This window comes from Etheostoma spectabile, chromosome 3 (assembly GCF_008692095.1).
Source record: "Etheostoma spectabile isolate EspeVRDwgs_2016 chromosome 3, UIUC_Espe_1.0, whole genome shotgun sequence".
In the NCBI taxonomy this organism is placed as follows: Eukaryota; Metazoa; Chordata; class Actinopteri; order Perciformes; family Percidae; genus Etheostoma; species Etheostoma spectabile.
In genome coordinates this window covers 15046504-15066876 of record NC_045735.1, presented here as the reverse complement: position 1 = coordinate 15066876, position 20373 = coordinate 15046504, and the positions used below count along the sequence as shown (strand labels likewise).

Sequence of the window (20373 nt, the reverse complement as noted above, 5' to 3'; positions counted from 1 at the left end):
TGTGTTCCTGGTGGTGTGATGCAGCACTTAGACAGCTATTAGTCTCTTCTATCTGCTAACACAGTCAAGCACACAGTGCTACAAAAATACACAGCAGTCAACACAATGTCTTACCTTAGTGTATACAACCAGAAGTGTTCCGCAGAAGCCGAGGGAAGTCCCACACATCACTAAGGGGAAAATCTCCTCCTGCAAGTCCCTGGCACACTGACTAAATGCAAGGATGAGTTGAAGAACTGAGGGAGGGGGAGTGACTGTTAGTAACCCCCCCACCCCCACTCCTCCTCCTGCTGCTGAGTCTTTCACACTCTTCGCTCTCTCCTTCTCCTTTTGCTCCCTCCTTCATTCTATAATTCCATCCCCCTAAACTACAACCCTACTGCCAGCAGGAATGTTTGTTCCCTCCCTTGTCTCCTCTGTAATTGCCCCTTCACCCCACTATGATAAGCTTCATGTTTACATGTTGCACCCATTTTATTGTACAAAAAAACTAAGATCAACAACTGACTGTAAATGTTAACTTTATCTCATTTTTTTGTCTTAGACAAAAAAAAACAATCTTGCTTTCATCTCCTTTCTTGGCAGTTTGAGGAGCAGGATTTGTAAGGACAGGATTCTGTAAATGTAACTAATGTTATTTTTGCCTCAAAGACAACAAGGGCTGAAAGGTTGCAGTCTTAATGTGTTGCTGTGCATAATTTGGAACATTCAGTGACAGCCCAAAATGGACGTGTGAACGAGAGAAAGGCTGGACTTGCTGTTGTCATAGCACCAGTGATGTCGTGTGGCTATCACGTCAGCCGCGATGGCGGGTTCATTTTGAGGATGATGAAACCAGCAGAGGGAACAGGGGACAGAGGAAGGAGAGGATGGAGGATTGAGGGCACAGTGACAGCCTGCATCCTGCATGCACGCTCAGTAAAACATGCTCCGAGCTAGTCAAGGGTGTAGAAATCCTAAAAAAAACATGCAGAGGAAAGACAGAGACAGACAGACAGACACAGAGAGAGAGAGAGAGGGCTGAATTGCCATGTCTAGACTTTGCGATGACTAAGACCAAAATAAAAGGCACTCAGCACCGTGGTCAAGCTGACTTCCTCTCACTGCATTTTCATGTCCTGCCAAGGTTGTGACCCTGATATCAAACCAAAGCACTGGGGTTTCATGGTCAGACAGGAATGGCTGGTGTGCAGAGGCAACCAGACATAACCTGCACTCTTATCAAATCTGAGCTCAAGGTAATCTTTTTTGCTTAAGGTTTTGTGCCAATGATGCTACAGATCCCACACACAAAAACACATTGTGTGCCAGAGATGAGATCATCTTATCTACTTGTGTCTTTGCCCCAAAAAGTGCTAGATCATTCAGCAGAGCAATAAATAGGTCTGTCAGTGAACCGCAGGCTCGCCACAGGTATTTCAGTAATGTAGATTGCATGCATGGAGCTCAGCTAAACAAAATACTCTGCTTTTTCATCAATAACACAAGGCTATTAAACCCAGTGCTATCCGCACTCAATTTAGGAGCTGATTGAATTAGACATCCAATACATTGACAGGCCATTCAATCCCGCTGGACCAATTTGGCAGGTGAGATCACGACTACAGATCCACAGCAACACTTCAGGCTGCTGATGCTGTCCAGGTGTCACAACCAACTGCAATCACTGCCAATCACCTTCAGCCGTAGTGCACAAACGCACAAGACAAAAACAAAAGAACAGCTTGAAGCGGGAGATAGCAAGCCATTTCCCCAGATATGCAAGTTCCCTGTGACTCTTCACAAAAAACTACAACAGTGTGGTTTACCTCGGTTTTTTTGTTCAGTTCAGCCTACTATTGCTTATTATTCTTATGTTATTTTACCAACATGAATAAAAACACCTTCAGAAAACAAAACCTGATTGACTTTTACAAGTTTGCAACAGAAGAAGTTCAGATTGCATTACAGAAATTTATTTTGCAAGCTCTTGAAACAAAGTGATGTTTTAAGGTTTCATCAACTGTTAATCAGGAAGCCTCGGCACAGTTCAGTTACTTTTTTATGAGTTTTTTTTTTTTTTTTTTTTCATACTATGACTTTTCTCGACATACTATACTGGGACTTCTTTCGACATACTATGACTTTCAACTAGGGCTGAACGATATTGTGTTTTAGCATCGACATCGTGATGTGCACATGCCCAATAGTCACATCGCAGGACGTTGCGATGTTGACGTTAAAACTTTTTTGCTGCTTAATTGTAAAGTAAACTTCCACCGTTCTCCTTTTACATGGTTATTACCATCCGACCCTTCCCCTTTAAGACAGGTAGCCATGTGGGCAGCGTGTGTGTGTGACGGTAGTCTGACGGGGGTTATTGTCATGGGAAGTGAGGCTCTCTGTGTGTAGTAAAGTCCCGTAGGCAGCAGCTGCTGCTGACACTGTGATGTCATCGTTTGATGGGTAGTCGGTGAAGCTACAGCAGTCGGTGTTTTATGTTCACTGCAAATACAAACTAAATCACCTGATTAATGCAACATAATCACAACATCTCCCGGCCATTTCCCCCCGCAGAAAGCTGCTACCAGCCAGGCTAAAGCTACTATATTTAGCCTAAAGAAACAAGCAGAAAACAGCTACCAGCCAGGCTAAAGCTAATATAGTTAGCTTAAAGAAACAAGCAAAAAGTTGCTACCAGCCAGGCTAAAGCTAATAATGTTAGCCTAAAGAAACAAGCAGAAAGCTGCTACCAGCTAGGCTAAAGCTAATATAGTTAGCCTAAACTAAGAAACAAGCAGAAAGCTGCTACCAGCCAGGCTAAAGCTAATAATGTTAGCCTAAAGAAACAAGCAGAAAGCAGCTACCAGCCAGGCTAAAGCTAATTTATTTAGCCTAAAGAAACAAGTAGAAAACTGCTACTAGCCAGGCTAAAGCTAATAATGTTAGCCTAAAGAAACAAGCAGAAAGCTGCTACCAGCCAGGCTAAAGCTAATATAGTTAGCCTAAAGAAACAAGCAGAAGACTGCTACCAGCCAGGCTAAAGCTAATATAGTTAGCTTAATGAAACAAGCAGAAAGCAGCTACCAGCCAGGCTAAAGCTAATATAGTTAGCCTAAAGAAACAAGCAGAAAGTTGCTACCAGCCAGGCTAAAGCTAATATAGTTAGCTTAAAGAAACATGCAGAAAGCTGCTACCAGCCAGGCTAAAGCTAATATAGTTAGCCTAAAGAAACAGTCAGTCTGTCCCAACTAACGTTACGGTTCGGAGCCGCGACGCTGGAAACGTAACACTAATCTACTACAGAAGTCTGTGTCTGGTCTAACGTCATCTCCACTGATTTAACTGTTCTTGCGCGTGACGTGCAGGTCTGATTGATTTATCAAACTAACGAGCTAACGAGCTAGTCGACCACAACCTGACATTTAGAGGAAGCAACATGCAGTCACTGTCACGTTAGCCTGGATTGATTATTATATGAATCCAATGGTGTCATGCTAGTCAACCATCGTACATCTACCTGATGTCCCTCTCCAACACCACTGAAGAAGAGTAATGTTAGTCACAGCTGACTTGCTTTGGTGTTTGTAAAGTATTAAAGTTTAACAAAGAATGGTTCACATTAGAAAAGATCCTTTTTCATTTTTATCTTCTTTGTAGATGCACTCCCCTACAAAATCACCGCAGAAGTAGAGAATTAATTATTATTTCCAAATAGAACTATTTATGTAATCCTTAAAAAAATTATTTTCTTTTTTCATATCGCAACATATATCGCAGGGAAAAAAAATATAGCAATGTAAGATTTTTCCAATGATGTGCAGGCCTACTTTCAACATACTGAGTTTTTCCTTTGACAAACTGACTTCCACCCCCCCCCCCCCTACTACTACTACTACTACTACTACTACTACTACTACTACTACTACTACTACACTATACTATCACCTTTAAAATACTATACTATGACTTTCCCTCACATTACACTACGACTTTTCGACCTACTATAATATGACTTTTTTGGACACCATCAGCTAGAATATACATTTATACAGTACAGCAGGGCTATTCAATTAATTTGGAATTGGGGCCAGTTCATGAAACTGAGGCAAAATAAGGGGCCGGAGAATATGAGTATTATAGTAACAAATAAAGAAATTACAACAACATACTGAAGGAGTCAATATATTCTATTTTGTAAATGCAGAACAACGTATGCATATTGTGGTACACTAAGACACACAGGTCCATGACATTGTTCCATTCAAAAGACAATACAATGTTGAAAATCAGAGACAGACATTAGAGAAATGCAGTTAACTAACAGAAACATCCACTTATTGCAAATAACTGTACAAAATTTACAGCTCATTATCCTCAATTGACAATGAAGAGATACATTTCAGTGTTACAAGTAAAGAGGGAAATAATCCTCAGAAATATCAAACTGTCCCCGTTCTCCACTGGTTGAAAATAGAAATGCAGCTAAATGGAAACTTAATACAACACACGCTTTTTCCTTCTAAAAAAATAAAATAGACTGCCCCATAAATCCTCACATGGACTACTACTGTACTCACTTTGTCCAGTTTGAACATAAATCAGACACCTTAACAATCAGTCTAGGTCAGCCATATCACAGATATTTAAGAATGCAGTCATTTGAGTGACAGGCAACGACCAACAAAAATAAAACCAAAGTGCATAGTGTGGTACAGAATAGAATTAAAACAACATAACAGTGCATGGCACTTTATCAAGGCAAAAGATTTCAAACTGCATTCAGCAATAATACTACATCAAGAAAAAATTGAAGTGCATAACATGGAGTGACAAACATGTTAATTGCATCATAGTGTTCAAAAATCCTCATTTCTTGCTTGACTAATTATGCCTGTTACCTTGCATGTAGTTTGCCAACATTTGTCATCTAATGAGAGAAATGGCATTTTTTTGACTTGGCAAGAGCAGTGAAGTCAGGTGTATATGTTGTCAAGGCAATGCGCAAGCAGTGTTGCAGATGCTGGTCAGTGAGGGATATGCGATTGTGAGTTTTAATGGCATTCATGTGTGAGAATGATGACTCACAAGTGTATGTTGAGCCAAACATTGTCAAAAGAAAAAGTGCAAGACCCCTTGAATGTGGAAATTTCTCTCGGCTGACTTCACGGGTCCAGAATTTTTCAAAACCTGCTTGCTGTAATGACTGTCGCAAGTCATCTGATGACTGAATGTCAATGATTTCCAGTTGAAAAGACCCCTCATCCAATGACGATACCAGCTCCTTCCCTTTCAATGCAAAGTCTGCCTCAACATTCACACAGAAAGGGTCCTTCACAAATCTCATCACTTCACTAGAGATGCTGAAATCCTCAAACCTAGTGGCAAAGTTGTTTTTCAATGATCAATAAACCCTGACATCACCTCAGTAATTTGCAGGCCAGATTTCCTCAATGTGGGGAAGTGGAGCATCTTGGCTGGACAAAGATCAGCAGAGAAGAGTGAGAGCTTTCTTTGAAAAGCATGAAGTTTCTTCTCCACAAGTTCTGCGACTGTTTTATCTCTGCCCTGCAACTCCATGTTAAGTTGGTTCAAATGATGGAAAACGTCACTCAAAAAGCAAACAGCGGCATTAAACTCATCATTTTCCATCAGAGACAGAAACTTGCCAGCTTTTTTCAATTTTGAAGACCGGAGAAACACCAGAATCTCCTCTTTTAGTTCACAAAAACGTTTCAAAGCGTTTCCTTTGCTAAGCCATCTAATGTCATTGTGAATGAGCAAATCTTTATATTCAGCAGACATGTCAGTCAACAGCTTGCGGAAAAGTCGGTGCTGTAAACTGGAGGTACAACGGATGAAGTTTATGATTGCCATAACAGAGTCCATGGTCTCTTTTAACTCACCACTGAGCTTGGCACACAGGAGGCTTTGGTGGATGAGGCAATGCAGAGATCTCACCTGCGGAGCCGCAGCTGCCATCCTGCCGGCGAGCCCCTGATCCCTGCCCGCCATCGAGGGCGCACCATCCGTCACCAACATGTTGACGCGTGCCAAATCCAAGTTGTTCTCCTCAAAGAATGAAGCAATTTTAGTGAAGATAATCTCACCGGTAGTGTGCCCCTCCATGGGAATTAGTCCAAGCAGATCCTCACGAAAACATTCCCATCAAAAAATCGCACATAGAGGCACAGCTGTGCAACATCACTGTTATCAGTCGACTCATCCACGGCCAAAGACATCACCTCGGCCTTCCTCAGCTTGTCCAAAAGCGTCTCGAAAACGTCCGATGCAAGGGACTCGACTCTCCTCATATTTGACGTGTCAGAAATTGGAATTTGCTTGATCAAATCGATAATGTTTTTTCGGGTTTTCTCATCTGTTACCACCTCCTCAATGGATGCCAGCATACACTCCTTGACTGTCTCTGAGTCTGTAAACGGCTTTTTCTTTTTGCCCAATATCCATGCCACTCGTAACGACGCCGCAGTTGCTCTCTCTTGATCTGTACAGGCCCGAAACAAAATGCGACGTCTTTGCTCGTAACAAGATGTAAGCCCCGTTATCTTCTGCCCCCGAGCAGCAGAGCCCGGAGGGAAAGTAGCATCAAAGTTAGCATGCGTTGTCTTGAAATGCCTTCTCAAATTATACTCTTTGCACACGGCAAGGCACTCGTTGCAGATTAAACACACAGGATTCGCATCAACGGCAATAAACGCGTATTTCTCTGTCCATTCACTGTTGAACTGCCTGTTCTCTGAGTCAACTTTTCTTTTTTTTAAGGTAGTGAGAGACATTTTTCTTGTTAGCCAAACTTTGCGCTTGGCTTGAAAGAAAGTCAGAGCGCGGCACTAGAGCGCGAATGGGCGGCTTTGATTGGTCATGTGTGGTTCCCCAAAATATATGTCCGGCCGAAACAGGTAGATATTCTACCTGTTTTGCCACCATGGCTGAAAGGGGTGCATACCGCTACTGCCTCCTACCGTACGAAAGAATGTACAATTAACCATAGTCATGCGATGTATGAGACTACCCATATGTAATAACTACACTTCACTCCACGGGCCTGTACAAAATCCCTCAGGGGCCGGACCCGGCCCTGGGGCCGCCAATTGAATAGCCCGGCAGTACAGTGTTCTACATCTTTTGGCATTGTTGCAGTTAAGCTAGCAATCCAGATTAGCTTTTCAGCATTCAAAGGCATTTTCTGCAGGAAATTTATTTCCTTTCAAGTTCACTTAAACCCCCACCCACCCCCCCTTCCTCCTCCTCTTCATTTTTGCATGTGTCCTAGCTCCTAGCGGTAGAACAGCTGATGCTCCCACTAAGCTTCACAGCAGGGCGGGCATTGTCTAACAGAAACAGCCTCATTTAAACCGGAGATTGGTTGCACAAAACTGACTTTTTGTGTCACTGCAAAAATCCTAAATACTTTTTACATAATACATTTTTTGGCACCTTTTTTAATTGTACATACAATTTGAACATGCCATCTGGGGTTACTGCATGAAGTTCAGTCACATCAATTATTACTTCTTGTATTAAAGAGCTCATATTCTGCTCTTTTTCAGGTTCATAACTGTATTTTGAGGTTGTACCAGAACAGGTTTAAATGCTTTAATTTTCAGAAAACACAATATTTTTGTTATACAGCACATTGCTGAAGCTCCTCTTTTCACCCTGTCTGTTCCATCTGTGTTGGGGGTTGCACATGCTCAGCAAGTACTGCTAGCCAGTCAGAAGCAGAGTATGAGGGCCCTGACAGTACCTAGGTAAGGACTACTAGCCAGTCAGAAGCAGAGTATGAGGGCCCTGACAGTACCTAGGTAAGGACTGCTAGCCAGTCAGAAGCAGAGTATGAGGGTCCTGACAGTACCTAGGTAAGGACTACTAGCCAGTCAGAAGCAGAGTATGAGGGCCCTGACAGTACCTAGGTAAGGACTACTAGCCAGTCAGAAGCAGAGGATGAGGGCCCTGACAGTACCTAGGTAAGGACTACTAGCCAGTCAGAAGCAGAGTATGAGGGCCCTGACAGTACCTAGGTAAGGACTACTAGCCAGTCAGAAGCAGAGTATGAGGGTCCTGACAGTACCTAGGTAAGGACTACTAGCCAGTCAGGAGCAGAGTATGAGGGCCCTGACAGTACCTAGGTAAGGACTACTAGCCAGTCAGAAGCAGAGTATGAGGGTCCTGACAGTACCTAGGTAAGGACTACTAGCCAGTCAGAAGCAGAGTATGAGGGTCCTGACAGTACCTAGGTAAGGACTACTAGCCAGTCAGGAGCAGAGTATGAGGGCCCTGACAGTACCTAGGTAAGGACTACTAGCCAGTCAGGAGCAGAGTATGAGGGCCCTGACAGTACCTAGGTAAGGACTACTAGCCAGTCAGAAGCAGAGTATGAGGGCCCTGACAGTACCTAGGTAAGGACTACTAGCCAGTCAGAAGCAGAGTATGAGGGCCCTGACAGTACCTAGGTAAGGACTACTAGCCAGTCAGAAGCAGAGTATGAGGGCCCTGACAGTACCTAGGTAAGGACTACTAGCCAGTCAGAAGCAGAGTATGAGGGCCCTGACAGTACCTAGGTAAGGACTACTAGCCAGTCAGAAGCAGAGTATGAGGGCCCTGACAGTACCTAGGTAAGGACTACTAGCCAGTCAGAAGCAGAGTATGAGGGCCCTGACAGTACCTAGGTAAGGACTACTAGCCAGTCAGAAGCAGAGTATGAGGGCCCTGACAGTACCTAGGTAAGGACTACTAGCCAGTCAGAAGCAGAGTATGAGGGCGTGTCCTGCTAGCAGCTAGGTGAGCATTATAACGTTGGTCCCAGAAGTAAAGGCTGGACTACAACAGAGCGGTTTGGAGCAGGCTGTGAACAGTGGTTTCTGTTGGAGATGGTAAGTCCCTTTGGGGGGGGGACTTTGGGTTTTTTCACTTTGTAAACCTACAAATTGCACAAAAAAGGTACATAACACAATAAAAGGAAAGATAAAAAGCATAATATGAGCACTTTAAAGTGAGGCCTTGAATTTCACAAAACGTGGGAAAAGTCAACAGGGTGCAAGAGTTTCTCAGGGCACTGGAGACTAATATCTCATGATCCCAGCACAGCTCCCCAGAAAAGCGTTAAATAAAGGTCAGTTAATAAATGACTCCACACTGGTTTATTATAGCTATTCTGAATGGACGACAGGATGACACATCACTCAACACGATGTAGCTGTAATGTCAAAGGGCTTCCTGGGGGGTACAGTCAACAGCAACGCACACATCTCAATATAAGAGGTCAAAGCTTAACTATGTTGCTGTGCAGAAAAGAGTCACATTATTAGGCAAAAGTAGCATGACTTTAGCAGGGTGAGAATGTGAATATAATACCTGACTTTCAGTACATTGGGAGTGCTAAGAAACAAGCCCAGTGTGATGAAACCACTGGCGTCTATCAGCAACAGAACAGCTACAAAAAACCAAAATGCTTTCGTCTTTCGCACACGATTAAACATTCAGGGGATGAGTACTGCCCACAATGCATCAAGACGTCTGTCTGTTCATTCCCAGACACAACTGTGCACAAAGCTACTGGCCTATGAACACAACAGTGCATACATCAAGCTGGAGCTGATTGGTCGGCTGTATGCAGCATCTGGTTCCGCATGCAGGGATTTTGTGAATCTCCAACACTGAAAAGAACATCCATCACCACAAGGGTTCAAGTGTTTATTTTCCTTATGGTGCCCCCCCCCCCCCCCGTGTCCCTCTGAAGAAACAGATGATCCACTTTACTGAAAAAGAACACTATGTTCAACTGATATCTAAAAAGAGAAAAATGCAACTGTTATGCAAGACATGAAAGCAGTAACCCCAGCCCGGGCAGAGATCATTAGCGGAGGACCCAGTGGTCTCCTGCAGTGAGCTGCCTCTCAAGAGTCGACATCAAAGACCCCGGCATAGAGAGGGAGATCATTTAGAATGCAGGGAAAAGGCTGGAATTGATTGGTCGGTGCTGAACCTATACAGCATAGGTAGTTCTCCAATACTACTTATTAAAGATGCTTGGAGCAGATAAAAATTGCAGTGGTCTACACTTAACAACCTGCTGGTTAGGGTCAACCAGATACTGAGCCACACAAAGCACACAGACCATTTTTTGGCCAACAAGAATTTGTAAACTGCACGAAAGCATCCATAGCCCGGTAAGAGCTGATTTACAGTCCAAAACAGGACTGCATTACATCTTACTCATTTCATTTTTCTTTATCAATAGTTCAATCTCAGGAAAATTGTACAAAATGGCATCACAATCACAATCACAATTTTGGAGAGCTTGTGGAGACGTCTGCAAACAGTTTTGTCCAACCAATATTTCAAAACCAAGATATTCAATTTATGGAATAAAAACAGAGAAAAGTAGCAAATTCTCACATTTATGAGGCTGAAACCTGCAATGATTTACATTATCCTTCATACATTACTTTAAACAGTTAACCCTTGTGTTGTCCTTGTTTTTTTATAATCAGAATTATGTTTTTCTTACAACCAAATTGTCCCAAAATAACTTGGATGCACCATGCTTCACAGGTAAAATCAATTACTTTAAAAAAATGTTTAAATGGATTTAAAACAGTATTTTGACTAAACCAGTCTGTGATTCACTCAGCATCCTCTACTCAACTAATAATTTCAGCTTTGTTTCAAACTCAAAAATAAGGTATAATGTCATTTAAATAAGATTTATGGACCACGACTTTAAAAAGAAACTCACATTGAAGAGACGGACAAAAAGGTTTCAAAAAAGCGCCAAAATCATAATTAGAAAAAGAGAAAGAGACAAACGACAGAAAAAAGTTTTTGGGAAGACAAGGGTTAAGAAATCATCAAAATTCTACAATTTTATTTTGTAAGGTGACTATATGATAAACTTAACCAATCATTGTCAGCACTGATATACATTAACATGTCAGTCGGACCTTCCTGCTTCTTACAGTGCAGACGCTTTGCTGCTTGCTCCTGCCTCTGCTTGCATATTTTTGCTGATAATCTTGCTTTTCCTCTGAGAGAAACTATGAGCAGCGGCTCTTGGACACTTAAAATAGACTGGACTATACATTTTTTGTAGATATAGTAGGCTACTGCCATATTTTAACATTATTCTGTGTGAGTGTGGCCTACCAATAGCTCAAGCCTGTCCTACAGTGACTGTAGCTAAAGCTAATTAGCAGCAAGACGCCTCCTTTCTCCGTGGAAGACTACTACAAACTCCTTCAGAAGATTGCACTTCTGGAAACCAAGGTTCACCGACTAGAAGTGAACGTGGAAGTTAACGGATCTTGTGGAAAGGACACCACTTTACCATGGACCCATAACTATGGACAAAAGCATGCTAACACACGGCTAATTAGCACCAACAAAGCTACAAAGAAACAGGAGGGCTGTAGAACGGGTAACAAATCAACAAGTGGCGGTCCTCCCTGGAACTCGTCTGGTGCGAAGCCTAAGACTAAATCATTTTCCTGGGAAATGGGAGGACGACTAACGGGCAGGGCACAGCGCCCTGAGATTTGTGATATGACCGGCTGGCCTGCATTATCATCCAGGCAGAGCGCCTCTTCAACCCCTGTACCTAGTAGGACACAGCCGTGGACAGCTGCAAAAGGGAAAATAAGCAACAAAATGCCCCCCCAACAACCTGGTGTGCAACTGGATAACAGATTTGCTCCTCTGCTGCAGGACGCTGGACAGACGTCTGATGACCGGGACTGCGTCTCATCACCACACAGCAGGGTAAGGCCTGAGAGCAATTCAAAAAGTAAAAAGCTAACAACTGGGCCTCAAACCCTGATTGTGGGTGACTCTGCTTTAAAAAACAGTAAAAACACCAAAATACTCTGTTTTCCCAAAGACACGGTGTCTGACTTGACCCAAAAAATTCCAGCTATCGTGGCAGAACACCCAACTGTGAAGAACATTATTCTGCATATCGGGTCACGTGATGTTGTAAAGCAACAGTCTGAATTGCAGAAACTGGACTTTAGGGAACTGCTTGACACAGTCACCCCCCTAAACGCAAATGTGTTTATCAGTGGTCCTATACCGTCAGTCAGAAGAGGAGATGAGAGATTCAGCCGACTGTTTGGACTAAACAAATGGCTTTCAACTGAATGTACCGTCCACTCTCTGAAGTTCATTGACAACCTTAACATTTTCTGGGAGCGCAGACATCTTTTTAAAGCAGATGGACTTTCCCTTAACAACCCAGGAGTAAAGCTGTTCACCTCTAATCTGCTTTACTTTCTGCGCTACACATCTGCTCCCTCTGCCAAGGACACGAGACAAGATGAATCAAAACAAAAGGAAGACACAACAAAGTGCGGCAGTGATCCAGCACAGCCCCCACCTGTGCAAAGATCTGACCCTGGGAGACCAGAGACACAAAACCTCCACTCCCCTCTTCACCCGTCCCGCACCCGTCAAACCCCTTTACCAACCCCGAACCCTATGAGGCACTACTGATGTCTCCACACTCCCTTTCCCCCATCAATTATACACCCCTTCCTACCCCCATGGCTCAACCCCGGGCAAAAGTAAAACGCCAAGCACCACTACCAGGATGTCAGAAAACTCCTTCCCCCCAGACTGATAAGGACGCTTGTGTGCAAAATCCAGCAAGCATATATGTGCCGGGCCTTGGCTGCAGGACTAGTGACACTCAGGACTCTTTCCAAGACAAGCCCGGGCCCTGTGGATTCAACTCTTCCTCAATTTCTGTTGTGACAGGTAATAGGAAAAGAATGGTGAATAAGCACTTAACTGCAAACTTAGCAAATTTAGCATCCATTCCTCGTCAGCTACAGCCTGTCCCAAAAAAAGAAAACACACTAACACTAGCCTTACTAAACGTCAGGTCTTTGGCAGGAAAATCATTTTTAATCAATGATTTTATTATTAAGCACAATCTAGATTTTATGTTTTTAACTGAAACCTGGTTAGACTATAATAACAGCACTGCTGTTCTCATCGAGTCAGCTCCCCCTAACTTCAGTTTTATGAGTGAGAATAGAGTGAATAAGAAAGGAGGTGGAGTCGCCATTTTGTTTAATGACTCATTCTACTGTACGCAAATATGTTATGGAAATTTTGTTTCTTTTGAATATGTGGCTCTTCAGCTAAAGTCTTCCCCTCAAGCGATATTTCTAAATATCTACAGGCCACCTAAATATTGTGCAACCTTCATTGATGACTTCACTGAACTGCTGTCTATTATCTGCATTAACTTTGATCGTGTAATCATTGCGGGTGATTTTAACATTCATGTTGACCCCCCAGGACAGGGGGACCAAAGAACTGGGTTGTGTTTTTGAGAACTATGGACTGACTCTGCATGTGACAGAGCCCACGCACAATAAGGGGCACACTCTGGACCTGATAGTCTCCAAGGGTCTGAACATTTCCAAGGTTGTGGTGACTGACGTTGCTCTCTCAGATCATTCCTGTGTTTTCTTTAACGGCACTATCTCTGGGCCCAAAAGGTCCAAACAAAGATAATCAGAAACCGGTATATCACTGAAAACACCAGTGACACATTTATACAGTTTTTCTCCTCCACACCAGCCCCTCTCTGGGCTCTCAGTCACTGAGCTTGTAGATAATTTCAACTGTAAGATTACAAAAGTTATTGATGCCATTGCTCCACTAAGGTCAAAGTTGTCTCTGGTAAGAAAAGATCTCCATGGAGAATGTCCTACTGGTGAGAGCAGAAAAAGAGAGTGTAGGAAAGCTGAACGAAGGTGGCGAAAAACAAATCTCCTGGTCCATTATAACACCTATAAAGAGAGACTTCGCATTTATAATTTGGAACTGAGGAATGCAAGAAGGTCCTTTTTCTCTGATATTATCTCTAGAAACAATAATAATTCACGTGCTTTGTTTGCCACTGTCGATAGGTTAAACCCTCCAGTACCAGTAGCATCTGAACTTTTATCTACCAAGGCCTGCAATGACTTTGCCTCCTTCTTCAAAGACAAAATTCAGAAGATTAGACAAACAGTCAGTGCCTCCATATCAAGTCAGGATATGTGTTGTCACAGTGTTCAAGCAAAACTATGTCCAATATGACAGAATTTCATATAATCAACCATGAAAACCTGGAGGACATTATACAACATCTGAAATCCTCCTCCTGTTGTCTTGATATTCTACCAACGGGTGTTTTCAAAAATGTTTCGACTTGTTTGGCTTCTGATCTTCTACAGATTGTGAACACGTCTCTTCTGTCAGGAATCTTTCCACAGGCCCTGAAAACTGCAGTAATCAAGCCACTTTTAAAAAAGAACAACCTAGACACATCAATAATGAGCAACTATAGGCCAATATCAAACCTTCCGTTCTTAAGCAAAATCATTGAAAAAGCGGTTTTTCTACAACTTAGCCATTTCCTGTCACTAAACAACAGTTTTGATACCTTTCAGTCGGGTTTCCGACCACACCACAGCACTGAACGGCTCTCAAGGTCTTTAATGACATCCACCTTAACACAGATAGTGGCAAAATTTCAATCTCAGTATTACTTGATCTCAGTGCTGCATTTGACACGGTCGACCACGACATATTACTAAACCAATTGGAAAACTGGGTAGGACTTTCTGGCTCAGCACTAAACTGGTTTGAATCCTACTTACAGAATAGGGATTACTTTGTGATATACAAATATGACGTGTGGAGTTCCCCAAGGCTCTATTCTGGGGCCTCTTCTGTTTAACATCTACATGCTCCACTGGCTCAGATTATGGAGAACAACAAAATAAGTTACCATAGTTATGCGGACGACACACAATTACATAACCTTATCGCCAGGGGATATAGTCAATACAAAAACTGACTAAGTGCATCGAACAAAGTAACGGCTGGAGTCCCCGAACTTTCTGAAATAAATGAAGGAAAACTGAGGTGGTTGTTTTTGGAGCAAAAGAGGAACGATTGAAAGTCTGCGCTCAGCTTCAAACAACAATGTTAAAAAACAACAGACAAAGCCAGAAATCTTGGTGTAGTCATGGACTCAGACCTGGATTTTAACAGCCACATTAAGCAATTACAAAGTCAGCCTACTATCACCTTAAGAATATATCAAGGGTTAAAGGACTTATGTGTCAACAGGATTTGGAAAACCTTGTCCATGCTTTCATCTTCAGTAGACTTGACTACTGTAACGGGGTCTTTACAGGTCTCCCTAAAAAAAATCAATCAGACAGCTGCAGCTGATTCCGAATGCTGCTGCTCGAGTCCTCACTAAGACCAAGAGACTGGATCACATCCCTCCAGTCCTCACTAAGACCAAGAAACTGCATCACATCCCTCCAGTCCTCACTAAGACCAAGGACCAAGACCTGGATCACATCACTCCAGTTCTGAAGTCTTTACACTGGCTTCCTGTGTCTCAAAGAATTGATTTCAAAGTACTCTTGCTAGTTTATAGATCCCTTAACGGTTTAGGTCCAAAATACATTTCTGATCTGCTACTACACTATGACCCCCCCAGACCTCTCAGGTCATCTGGGAAAGGTCTACTTTCTGTCCCCAGAGTCAGAACTAAACAGGGTGAAGCATCTTTCAGTTTCTATGCTCCTCATATCTGGAATAAACTCCCAGAAACCTGCAGATCCGCTGCTACTCTCAGTTCTTTAAATCAAGGCTGAAGACCTTTCTTTTTGATGCTGCCTTAAATTTCTTATGCTGCACTGTAACTTGTATTCTTGTGTTTTATGTGTCTATTTTTTAACTGTCTATTCATGTGTTTTACCGGTTTGTAATGCTTATGATTTTTAACTGTTTTTACTTGTTTTATCTGTTTAACTGATTTTATGTAAAGCACTTTGAATTGCCCTGTAGCTGAAATGTGCTATACAAATAAAGCTGCCTTGCCTTGCCTAAAAATAATCATTTAAATGGACAGTTATTCTTTATGTAACCTAGGCATCTTAATACAAAACACACTTTTGCGCCAAATTTAGCCAAACTGCATTTCAATCACTACTCAGGCACACACATTCATTCTCAGTTGTGGGGGGAGGGGTTTAGGGGACCGTTTGGGCTTTAGCTGGCTGGGGGGGGGGAGACTGAGAAGTTGTTTAATGGCGGTTTTCCACTGCATGGTATCTACTTGACTCGCCTCGGCTCTACTCGCCTTTTTTGGTTTTCCATTACAAAAAGTCCCTGGGACCTGCTACCAGGTACTTTTTTTAGTACTACCTCAGTCGAGGTTCCAAGCGAGCCGAGGCGATACCAAAAGGTGACGTGGAAACCTGCAGACTGCTGGTTGGTCGGATCACTACGTTGTTAGCAGACAAGAGTGCGGAGTGTGTGTCCAGAACAAACGGGACATTTAAAACAAATCTAGCCGGACACCGACAGATTATCCACTCTCTGCACTATTCTCACTTTTCAACTGTTCGGGCTACTAGCGGCTTCATGTCGTTTCCAATATTGCACACTGTTACTTTAAAAAAACAAGACAATATATATAAGAAAAGTTTTTATTTCGCTTTTCAAGTAGCGCATCAAACCCTCCCGTACGTCCCGGTCTTCTTCCTCTGCCCCCTGTGACAGTGTCCCCGCCGGCTCTGCTGTCCCAGATACATCCCAGTCGTTGTCATAAGCCTCTCCGTGACTCTCATAAAGATTATACGAAGCCCAGTAGTCAAAACCAGAGAGCTCACCGGTCGGACATCGCCCACCGGACGGTCTGCGGCGGTGACTTTACAAAGCGTGAATGCTCTGAAAACACAAACAGTACACAGCAGACATGTTGGTGTGTAATCATGGTTGCTAAAGTTCATGTACTGTACTTTATATAGCGTCTAGTAAATACTGACTGCGACGCTGAACACATGCAAATGTTAGCTAACGTTACCAGGAAACTTAACTTACCCTTTTGTGTCGGCGAACAACCGTCGTGTCGACGTCTGAACTCCGTCAGAATTCCCAAACTCGCGTTTTTTTAGCGGTGATTTTTGTTGCTTCCTTCAGCTTCTTTTGAAACAAAACATTTCATCTGGCCGCGGCGAGTTTGCGACGTGCTGTTGTGAGTTGCGCTGAAAATTACGTCATCACGCGTTGCTATGGTGACCAGCCACGCTGAGGCTGTACTCAATCGGCAATGGAAAACGGACGAAGAATGGGCCGAGCCGAGCCGAGCCGAGCCGAACCGAGGCGAGCCGAGGCGAGCCGTTACCAGCAGTGGAAAAACGCCATATGTTCACATTTTTTGGCTAAGTCCTGGATCTTCACAGTCCGACCTTTAACCAAACTCCAACCTCCCCAAAGAGATTCGTAGCCCCAACAAACCGCGTGGAGCTCATGATCTTCCCCATGTGCATTTCCAACGTTACTGCTCACAGCTCAGAAATGAGAAACTAAGCCCATGGCCATTGTGAAGAGCGACTACCACAATGCTACTGAAGGCCATCCACTAGTCTGCCTCTCACTTTGGAATAGCAGCCCACTGGAAGTGGAACCGAATCTTTTTCTGAGGCTACCACAACCTCAAAGGAAGCTTTGAAGCTCAAGTCAATGCTCAAAAGGGGCAGGCGGGTGGACTTCATTTGTGGGGAGCACTTGTTTACTTTTTTCTATATAAAAAAAAAAAGAAGAAAAAAAAAGATGCAACCCCCAGTACCTATTTGTTTGACTTTGCGGGGAATAATATTCCTTTAAGTCTGTAATTCATGAGAAAGCCCATGTCTTTATTATGCTTAGAAGTCAAGCTAAGAACCATCCACCATGCTTTATGCCTATCATAGTCACTCTAAAAGTGCATGTACAGGGGTTGTCCTCTGGAAAGCATCCGGGATCAAATCTCTACATGCTCATCCAGATTACGCTGACTGTCAGCACGTCGGGAATTCATCATATGTGACCTCACTTTGTCAGATGCTGGAGTATGTGGCAACTTTCAGTCTTTTGAAATTGTATTTGGTATTAAATGAGAAATATATGCATTTTTCATTTTAAATACATGTGAAATAAGTAGTTTATAGATTTAGTGGATCTCACGCTATGCCGCACACGGTATATACAAAACAATGCTACAGTCTCAGATGTGTACAATGTGGCTGATTGTGGAGAACAATGGGGTTCCTTTTTTCAACCGTCGACAGGCTGATACAGCAGCACATCAATAGAACACTCTAATGGAGACAGATGTCCTGTCAGGAGGAACAAGGGAAGACCGGGCTGAATACAACACGGATGTAAACACAAGCATGGTTGTCCTTCATCCATCAACTTGGAGGAGCAGAGACTGCTTGATTTAGAAAAAGAAAAACCCTCCCCACAAACTCCTAATGTGATTATCGGATATACTGTTGTGACAAAATAATTGGATAAAATCCCATCTTGCATATGGCTGCAACACGACGTCTATCTTGCTCCTGTATAAAGAATGCGTTGTTCGGTGCAGAAGCAGGGCAGATAATTCTCACAAGACAACTCTGGCAACGGGCCGGCGCCGACTGCGTCCAACACAAAGGTCGGCACAGACGCCACTCACAGCTGCAACATCAACACTCTTACACAACCAGGTTCTCCTCTTTAATTAAAAAGAAAAAAGGCAACTTTGAAAGATGCATCAAACACTAAATCAATTTGTCAATTAACTAATCAATTAATAAATTAATTGTTTAAATATCTCAAGGTTCATATTTCTATAATTCAAAGAAAAAACTTGGGATCTCCTTCTGCTGAACAGAGCTTCTATTCAGCATCAACAAATATGAAATGCTCCAAACATCCCTGCACCCTGACTTTATTCAAATATTTAAACAACTCAGCCAGCATTGCATTTAAGAACTGCAGTAGAGTATAAATGTGGTAATTTCATTATTAAAACCCGACAGGCAGAATAAGGGCTACTCAGATGGTATTTTCCTTCCACATCTGGAGATGTGTGTGCATGGCACTGAGGCTTCAGCTCCGCTCAGGACGCTCATTGTAATTCCCACAATCAGCCACTTATATGAACGGCAAATTTCCTAGTGGGAATGATTTCTAGCTTTGTGGTTGTGGTCCAACTTATGCACTTAATATTTCCACAACAAACCTCCTCTTCTTCTTTGCAGTTTGCTTTTATTCCAAACACATGGCTCGAGTAAGTAAGAAAACAAAGCTAATAGTTACAGAAGTCAAACAGCATGTAAAAACACACTGCGCTTATGAAATTAATATAACCATCAATTTTTCAAAATTCACAACAACAGTAATACAGTAGGTAGTGAATAGTCTGTTGGCATTATCACACTAGGCTCAGTATGTTATTCACTTTACAGCAAGCTAAACCCAAGACAGTATTTCCTTTGCACCACTTTGCAAAGGAATAAAGAGTGAAAGTAACTAACTATATGCAAGTGGGACGGATATGAATAATTCATAAAGAACACTTATCAGGGTTAAATTATGTGCATTTCAAGAAATCAACTGCGGTTGGTAGTACATGTCTGTGGACGCATGAAGAACAAAGTCACGGATTGTACAAAAAGCCAACAAATTACCATATGAATGTGTAGACATTCTTTCATGTGTGGCTCCGCCAGCCGCTACACTGCCTCGAGTTGGACTAACATTTGACATCTTTAAGATGGACAGCTAAGGAGTGTGGACACAAGCCAGAGGGGGAGCAAAACTAGTTTCAACTCGACCACACAAAGACAGACAGAGGGCGAGGTCTCTGTGCAGGCATGTCACACAGGGGGCTCAGGTTACCACCCTGAGGACAGGTCACCATACACTGAAGTCCCTCTGCTGGATGCTTCCTTACCATGGCTCTCCCCCACAGACAGTATTCAGGCTGGGTTTGGCTCATGCATAGCTTAAGGTTCGGGTTCTGTTCGGACAATTTTCTACTGAAACAACTAGTACCCAATACAACAAACCAAACTTAGAATTACTAACCCACTCAAAATCTACAGCCTCTTGTGAGTATCAAACACAGAGTCACGTGTTTTTCTCCTGAGCCCCCTCACCAGGACCACTGCTGTGTCAACACAGTAGCCTTGCTCTCCGGTCCCTTCACTGTGCTTGCAGACCATCTAGTCTGCAGTGACCATGTTAGCGGGATGTCTATGCAGCCAAAGAGGACACGCAATCCTATCGCAAAGGACCTTTCCCTAAAAAAAATGTTGTTCCAAGAGTGGAGAGCTGCAGACAGAGCGGAGGTAAGCTAACCCTAGGCAAAGCTAAACTTACAGGGTTCACCTGGCATTAGTCAGTTACACACAAATATGTAATCATTTTAAATTTATACTGTTTATACCCAGTGGGGAAATTACAAATTTACACTTTTTTTGCGCACACACACACACACACACACGAACCAGCAACCCTCTGGTTCCCAACCCAACTCTGCCCCCC

The 20373-nt window shown here is 42.9% G+C and overlaps 1 protein-coding gene across 4 annotated transcripts in view; it reads right to left on the bottom strand.

Annotated features, from left to right (window-relative positions):
• The window catches only part of tiam1b (TIAM Rac1 associated GEF 1b), a 67992-nt gene that overhangs the window by 44799 nt on the left and 2820 nt on the right, over positions 1-20373 (bottom strand). The window contains exon 1 of one of the 4 annotated variants that reach the window (XM_032512146.1): positions 115-205. The exons of the other annotated variants lie outside the window; for them this stretch is intronic. The gene's annotated coding sequence lies outside the window, so the exon portion shown is untranslated. Of the gene's footprint in view, positions 1-114; positions 206-20373 lie in introns of those variants that run through there. 4 annotated transcript variants of the gene reach the window in all.